Below are 9,255 nucleotides of genomic sequence, written 5' to 3' on the forward strand. Positions count from 1 at the left end.
TGTTTTAAGCACCGCCATTAAAGTAATTACAACACTAGTCGACTTTTATTTATCTACTGTGCAAGCTGATTAGCTGAAACATCCAGATATGTCTCAGTGGGAGAACAACATTTAATTATCCAAATTAAATTGATAAAAAAAAAACTCAAATTTTTTCCTTTCTCATTACTGGTATATTAATGTAATTTTCTAAAAACTTCAAAGCTCCCAAGGCTGTAATTCGCAGCGATTTTTTGTCTTGGAGCCTAATAAAATGGTTTAAATGTTCTGGCACTTGTTGTGTTGTCATAACTGGAGAAGCTCAGCCAGAAGATTAGAACAAATGTTAGTTTGGGGCTGGCTGGTTTTGGTCAGCTTATCTGCAGTCAGATCCATTCAGAGGTTTCTTTTTTTTTTTTTTTTTTTTTCCTGAGTATCCTTCCATGCAAGTATCTGAATTGAGACCAAAATTCAAGGTGAGGATGATAAATCGTAACAGTGAACACTTGAGTGGAAATAAATCGGACAAATTCAACACAACCACGGAGAGAAATGTGAGTTGGAGTGCACATCTGAGCCTCCGCTCTGAGCTCGCTCGGTGCAGCATCTTCCATTGCGTCACTGTACTAAATTATATACACCATGGGCCACGTTAATGTCGTTAAAAGCGATGCCAAGTCTTTCTTGCTCCACATTTCTCCATCTCCTCCCCTCTCCGGTTCACTATCGCTGTCTCCTCGGCCCTCTTCGTGTCCCTTGTCTCTTCTTTACACTCTTTGTCTCCCATTCACTCTTAAACTCACATCCAGCTCTTTCACACCATTTCCCCTTCTGGCCTATGATATCATGTCAGTGTAAGACCTGCCTTCACCTGCTGAAGCCACTGTGGCACATTTATGCAGAAATTTGGGCTCCTCTCTGATATATATCAGCACAGACAAAGCAAGGGACTCTTTCTCGATGAGAAAATAAGCGATTTTGACTAACATGCAACCAAATTACGCTCGAAAAGGGAGTGTTGGGATAAAGCCTCAGATTAGAGAGTTTCCAACAGACTGGAGAGACACAGACGCCAAGTGACAGAGGTTGGGGGACTCAACTCTAACGCTGTCAGAGTATCTTAACCAAAGCAGTTCATGTATGACTCTCGGTGGGTTCAGAGCTGTCTGATTCAACCGGGAGACACGCACAAATACAAACCCAAGCAAACACACACAAACCATCTTTAGATTTAACTCTGCCCTAAAAGGAGTTTGCGCATCTGCCAGAAATCCTGTCAGTGGCTGACTTGGAGAAGTGACAAGGATGAAGAGGGATGAGGAGGACTCAGAGGAGCCAACAGGCATCTGATTACCGCGACACAAAAAAAAAAAAAAAACCTCCTCAAAATCATTAAGCCTACAAGTCCCAGGTGACCAGCAGGCTCCAGCTATGCCGTGTATCTGTCAAACAGGCTTCAGTCAGTAAGTAAAGGCTCCACTTTTCCCCACTGCACAAGAAGAGGCCTGGAGAAAATCTGTATCCCTGCGATTTGCAGGGATTTAAGAGAGAGACAAAAGGAACTGGGAAAGCAATATGTGTGTCTGAGAGTCAGACCGCAACACACTGATAAGAATGATACTTCAAAAAATAATTATCGACTTAAACCGCACAGTCATTCTATCAGCATGTTGGGTTGTTATATTCGAAAATAGCTGTAAGCATAAAAAAAAAGAAGAATGTTTTAAGGCGAACGTAACTGTGCCGTGGATTACGTCCAAGTGGTCGGCTCACACCATCTTAATGCCGGCACCTTGTCTCCTGATGTTGACAGGACTTCTCAGCACAGCTAATGGGAGGGGGGCGGGGGGTTGAAATAACCAAAATATTGCCTCTTCCATGAGAAAATATCTTGTTCTTGGCTTACAAAAAAGGTTAATGTTATAAGCATGAGCACGTTACAACATCAGTAAATCTACTGCATCACCAGCGGCGGCTGTCGGCTGAACCTAACCTGAACACAAACACTTTGCTATAGCTGGATTTAGCAAACGGAGTCATTTCGCTTTTGCATTATGGCTTAATATTAAATAATGGCTGGCGGCTGTAGGCTGAATATGACACAGCTGAAGTTGAAACTTGTGGCTATCATAGTTTTAACACAACTCATTCCACTGAATATCACTTTGACCGATGTGACGCTCCATGTTATTTCCTTGACAGGATATAATTGTTTTAAAATGAATTATGATCTTCTTTCCAGTCAAATCACCCTGCGAATAAACTAATCTATATTTCCTTCTCTTGCTTCCAGTTCCATCTCTTCCAATAATACACGACACTGGTGAGATAACTGAACCTCTGTTAAAGCCACCAAAGCAACATCTCGTTACGGGCTTGGTGAGGGTGGAGAAGTTCCTAACTCCACCTGCCGAACTATATTTAGCAGTATTGTCGTCTCTTGACTCAGAGAAAAGCAGGAGGGAGGCAGCTGAGGGAGGTGCGACATTTTAATTTCTTTTCTCTGTTGGAAATGAAACAATCCTTGCAGTCAGCTAATGCACAAACACACACGGCACACAAACACCCCATCCTTTATCCCTAATTGAAACCTGGAGAGATAAAACCTCTGCTTCCCTCAGAAGTTTCGAGTGGGATGACGTGATGATGATTTGTGTTCTTGAAAATTGGAGCTTTTTCTCCCTCGTGTTGCTGTGAGGACTGAACCACAGAAATCAGACTAGCTCTCCAAAGAAAGTCATTAGAAAAAAAACCCATATCGTCTGCTAGTTAAAAGAATAACTCTGCATTTTGGGAGATGTGCTCGTTTGCTTTCTCGCTGATGAGAAGACACCACTTCCAGCAGCTCATTGGCTTCACACAAAGGTTTGAAACAAGGTGAAACAACAAAATCAAAATCCTCCTGCCACCACATCTAAAGCCCGCTGACGAACACTCGGCATCTTGTGTCTGCAATTCACACAAGATAAAAAAAAAAAAAAAAAAAAAGGCGAAGAAAGAAAGAAAGAAATGTCAGACAGTCGTTTCACATAGTTTTTTTTTTGCCGAATTATGCTTTTGGCTTGGAGCAGTGACTTCCCAGAGTCTTTGCCAACTGGCAGGCAGTCAAATAATAGTCCAAGAATGGCTGCTCCCTGTAAATCGCAGATTTTCTTAACTTTGAACAGAGCCAGTCAGGCGCTTCCCACTGGTTTCTAAATTATCTCCTGCTAAAACATGTCTAAAAATAATGACGAAGGAAACTTGCAAGTTTCCCAAGACCAAAAAGAAGTCTACTTATTTTGTCTGATCAACAGTTTAAAACCCAAACATGTTTGGTTTGGAATAGGAAGGAGCCAGGACGAGACAGTATGTCATTTTTAAAACAGGTTCCATTTGATAAATATGGTTCAAACAAAGTCTTTGTGTGGATGACTTTAATTTACTTGCAGAGACAGGAAATAGAGAAGCTGAGAGATAATGGGGATGAAGGGAAGTCAGGGGCAGAGATGGAGCGAGAGGGTGCCAGTACCTGAGTGGCTCCTTGATATATCCATTCTTAAATAATGATATGAATATTTCGTTGAGGTGGCCTCTAACTTTGCACTGGAAATCATGGCGAGTCCCTGCAATTTTAAAGCCCTGGGGCTTCAATTATTCAAGTATCATTCCTTTAACAATATTTTTCCATCACAGGGCAATTTAGCCAGGTAGTAAAATCGGGACTTTTCTGCCTTGTCTGCCTCTGAAAGCACTCATCTCAGCGTGTGAGGAGAGGAACACATCTACATCTAGGACAGAGACACCCAAAGCGGGGCGGCGGTGGCGGCGGCGGCAGGGGGTGGGGGGGACAAAGGCAGCAAAGGAGTGGAAAAGCAGGGGGAGGGGGAGGAGGAGGAAAAGTGGATGATTTCATTTTCAAACAGTCTAAACAGAATTCAGTGATCCGTCCCTCCCCCCTGCATGACTGACAACGCGTGCACTCGCACGTTGGTCTTTGGGGTTCATAACTACATCAGTGTTATTTACTTTGGAGCACTCACGGTTGAATGCAGAGGAACGGGGTCAAGCAGAGCTTCAATTCTGTGCAGAAAACGGCAAAGCATAAATATAAGAAAAGAGCTGAAAAAACAATTGAGCGCACTTGGCCACAGGGCAAGATCCCAGAGGTGCAGAGCAGAGATCGGAGCCGCCACAGTAACAACCAGAAGGTTTATACATGGTCCTCTGAAAAAGCTCCTGATACTGTTCAGTATGCACTGACACACACCTTACCTGTAGAAGCCACCATCTGGGGGATAGCATTCTCGACAGTGCTGCAAAGCCCCCTGGGAAAAAAAAAAAAAAAAAGAAAAGAAAAGAAAGAAAGACATGACATCAGTAATAACCATGATGTGTGGACGCCTCGGGCCCCAGCAGTGATGTGGTCAGCACTGCAGCTACAGCAAATGAGCCTGTTTGTTGGCAGTCAGATGGATCTCTGCCGTTTCTGACCCTCCTGGCCTTTTTGTCTCAAACCTAAAATAAAATAAAAGAAAATAAAAGACAAAAAAAAAAAAAAAATCACATGAAACCTGCATGAAAGTGGCCAGAGTTGTGTCAAAAATAAAATAAAAATCCAAGTTCGGTTACAAATGAAATGACAGTCTCATCCAAACAGGCTTCTGTATATTGAATTATTACAAGGAAGAATTGCATTGAGGGTGAAAATCGCTTCCACTCACATTTCTGCTGTTCATGCAGGAGCTACATGTCAAACTGCAGAACACGCGACCTCTCTGACGGATCAAAACGTCAAATCAACACTTTGCTGACACAAACAGATCTCATGCTTGACTCAAGTTGAGGCTGGAGGTCGATTCGCCAGATGTTACATCACTGATTGGCCTCATTTTTCGTCAATGAAGTAGATAAGCGGTACATCCAGCGCGGCTCACCTTTCCGATGGATGCAAATCTCAGCAACCTGTTTGAGAGCCCGCTTCTGTTCTTCTGACTGCGGTCGGTCCCCTTCGGTTGGCGGCTCCACACACACACACACACACACTCAGAGTCCGGTGGGTTCCTCTCCGGCGCCGTTAGAGCCGCCAGGTGCCCCCCTCAGCTCGCTCTACAACCGGAACCATCGCGTCATGATGCGCCGTCGGTTATCGCCGCGTCCCCCCCGGTTCACTCACAGCCAGGTGCCGCTGAGGGCCTGTGGGAAATCTCATGGCAGCCCCCCCTTCTGTGAAACGCTGGAGACGGACGAGACGAGGCGGCGGTCCGGCTGCTGGCAGTCAGCGCTCGGCATGGCTGCGTCCTGGGGGGGGGGGGTACACACACTGCTGCTGGTGGGCGGGGTGGGAGAAACAGCGTGTTTTTGTGTGTGTGTGTGAGTGATATCACTTTTCCAGGATGGGCAGGAGACGGTCACATGCTGGGATGAAGGCGTAAAGATGGTGGAGTGTTCCTTCACTCTGCTCCATCAGGGTGAAACCTCATAACCTACATTCTCACACATAAGAACAGCCTCCGTGCTGAAGGTCAAAAGCTCTTCTTTTTAAATGAGTATCACAAAATAGCTTTCAAAAAGGTATTCCAGTCACTTAAACTGAACAGCACCGTTGTTTTAAGAGAAAAAACTGACTATAAAAGTTAAAACCACAGTATTCCCCCCCCCCCAACCAGAAATATATCCAGACTTAAACCTTCATCATCCCGGGTCACATCTGTTAAGTGCCTTGCTCAGTGGGCACTTGGCTTTTTAGAGATTTCACTTTCCACACTGTGATTTTTCCTCTTGTTCTAGAATTTAAGCTCCTGTCTAACCTTGTTGCCCGCTCATGTGATTTATCGTTTACTGCAGTGACCCCCAAACCCACAACGGAAACTGTTTATTGAGAAAACTTGTTCAGAAAACAAAAAAAGAAAAAAGCTTTTGGGGAAGCACTGGGCACAGAATACCAAAGAGAACAATACAGCAGAAACGCCATTCTGTAGAAATGTTTTGTCCTAATTGGCCTTAAAGGCAACACCATCACTACTACCCACTGACAAATTAGTTCTTATGACAAGTCAGTCTTTATAAATGGTTTTCTAACTAAGAGTTCCTTAATAAGTGATTTTTCTCTTGTTGCCTTCCACAGAAGGAAAAAAATGTTGTGTCCCCAAGTTGTGAAAAATATCAGGCTAACCAGTCTTCACCTTCTATAAGGAGCTGCAGGATATTATATTAATATAAAACAAAGCTGACAAAGATATTTTGAAAGCTCTTTACCAATGATATGCAACTGAAAATAGAAATAATACTGATAATAATAAGCTTAATTTCCTTTTATTTAAAAGAACATTGTGGTCATTGGTATTTATGAAAACTTCGAAAGCAAAAACTCCTGCTCTGATAGCCACCTGACCCAGAATTACAAAAAAAAAAAAAACCCATACTATGAATGGTATGTGATCCGTAACACAAGTAAATGAATTCTAACCATTTACAAAGCCATTCATTTTCAAATATATTAAAATGACTAAATAAATTAGCATTCTGAGGAAAATTTGGGATGGCTTTCAGTAGTGAATAAATGTAGTTGCAGCACTGTACCAGTCCTGCTGTTGAAACCAGAAACTGAAATCTTGTGTTGGATTACCTCGGACCAGGTGTGTTTGTCCGAGATAACTTTGGGTCACTGGCCTCAAAGGGAGACAGTCTCCAGCCAAAAAAGACGAGCGGAGAAAAGTGTCAAAGGAAAACTGACTGAAAGCTGCTGTCCATGGTGCTGAAGTTCAATCTGTGAGACAAGGCCAGTCTTCATTTTACCCCAGACACATTTAGCTCCGGGGGTATTTGTAAATCTTCATATGAAACCATTCATCTGCAACAAATAAGCTTCACTTTGACCATGATACCCACATGATGGGGGGGATTTGGCCAAGCGCCACTTGTTTAAATACAATCTTGATATTATCACTTTAGCATTTCGGCGCCTCTGTGTGTCTGCGGCCAAGTTAAGCTAGCTTTGTAGTAGGGGGCTGATGAAGGCAGGCCAGCAGGGACTTCTAAGATTACTGCTCAAATTGAATAACGGAGTCGACACATTACAGCGGCTTAGATGATACACCCCACTGCACTGATTCATTTAAAACCAGCACAGTGTTATACACAGCCCACAGACACACACGTAAACACAGGAGCAAGCAAACAACACGCAAATATGGCCAACCCCTCCCTTTGACACTGCCTTTTCCTCCGTTTTCCTTCCCTCTCATTTTCTCCCTGCATCAGACAGACAGACAGACAGACAGACAGACAGACAGACACACACACACACACACACACACACACAGCTGCTCAGCATGGCCCCGGCCTCATGACTTGAGTTCATTATTGGCTTGGCAGGGTTCCTTAGATGAAATTACAATGAAAACAGGAATGACACAGAGTGTAGCAGTGGAAAGTTTACTAAGGGTGAAGTGGAGAGCGTGTGTGTATGTGTGTGTGCACGCTGAACAAATCTAATTTTCTCTGATTCATAGGCAAGCTTGTCCACATGCATTTGTGACATGCTTCCTCTTTTGCGTATGTACTCAGTCTAAGAGATGGAGGCTGAGAGCGAATGAGACAGAATGGCTTCTGACAGTAGAACGCAGCGTGAGCACAACTCCCTGGGACAAAGTCACAAAGCCTTTCTTAGCAGGACCACCAGTTACTGTTGACAGTGCAGGCTGAGTTCATTTACTAGCAATACTTCTTGTGACACGGTTCCACTCCCTGAAGGCTGAATTATGACTTCCTGATCTACAGAAGTGCTGAGACACTGCTGTCCTCTGCTGCACAGGCAGACACCAGGGAGTGGCAAATCTAATTTTTCCTCAAAAGCACAGAATGTATAGATGAACAGCTTCATATAGCCTCTGTTTGAAAAACTTCACGTGTTTGCTGAGTATTCCAGGTTTATCTTTAAAATAAGTTGCTTGAAAGTTTTTCTTCTTGTGTATGATTTGCGATATGGGATGATGAGTTTATTTTTTAGCAAATAGAGCAGCCAACTGATTCTATGACAATGTTAATGGGTCCATCACTTTGGTCCACTTCTCTGATCCTGTTTCTTTTGATTGGCATCACCACATGGTTCAACATCCACTGAATATGTTGAGACCATTTCATGCTCCCCTCGGGATGAACCATAGCAACATGAACTCGAAACACCACTGCAGCTAAGTAAAACCTCACAGAGCCACTAACATAGATGTAGAGTTGTAGACATGTTACTGTGAGGTCAATAAAGTGTCCCCTGTAAGTAACAAATCATTTTAAAGCGTACCTTTTTACTGCAAATCTGAGATTGAACCTTTTACAGTCAGTAAAATGGTCTGCTGCATTATAGTGAGATATGATGACAAGGAGAATACAGCTACAGTAAATCTTGCTATACTAGTAAAAGAAGCCCAACTGATTTATGTTTCAATAAAGCTTTTCTTATATACAACACCTGCCTCTACATTAGTAGAGATTAGAAATACCACATGAGAATGGAAAGCTCAAACAATGTGAAGGTATTAAGCTGACTATCTGGTACACTGGTGCACCTAGTTCCAACAGCCACCTCTCTTCAAGAGGCCAAAATTGTATTTTAAAGTGCTTTCATGAAGTCAAGCCTGACCTGTGGTTTCTGAGTTCACCTTATAGTGAGATACTGGAGATGTTAAATGGGAAAACAGAAATTCGTTGCTGTCTTACACAGTTCAGGAGTTATCACAGTACAAGTAGGCCTGCAGCTTTCTAAAGTGAAAAAGAGGGCCTCTGTTATTTGCTGGCACAGGTCATATCCACAGAGGCAGTTTTGTCCATCAAAGCTACAGTGTGTTTGATTTGGTGTTATGTAGGACAAGTGTCCTATGTTTAATATCCTGTACTCCCCAACTGAAGAGATCAAGGCAGCTGATCAACCAGGGAGGCACGGTTCAGATCACAAAACACTGAAAGCTAATTACATCTGTTTGTCATCATCAGGCATGCTCTGTGGGGCTTTACAGGAATACGTGTTTCTACCCAAGAACTTGTCAAGTGAATTCCACGTTGTACTATTTTTAAAAAATGAATCTAATAACACAGAGTCTCCCGCAGGTGAGGTTTTACTTTTTCCCTTTCTTTTTTTTTTTTTTTTAGCTGGGCTGCTTTTTATGTTTCTTTATTGCTGTATTGCATTAATGCAGAAACATATTTAAAGCACATTAAAAGTCCAGTGACACCCTGAAGCAGACTACCTTACTAAAATATAAAATTTAAACCTTAATACATACTTTCCATGAGGTTAGG

Source organism: Echeneis naucrates, chromosome 22 (assembly GCF_900963305.1).
Source record: "Echeneis naucrates chromosome 22, fEcheNa1.1, whole genome shotgun sequence".
NCBI lineage: Eukaryota > Metazoa > Chordata > Actinopteri > Carangiformes > Echeneidae > Echeneis > Echeneis naucrates.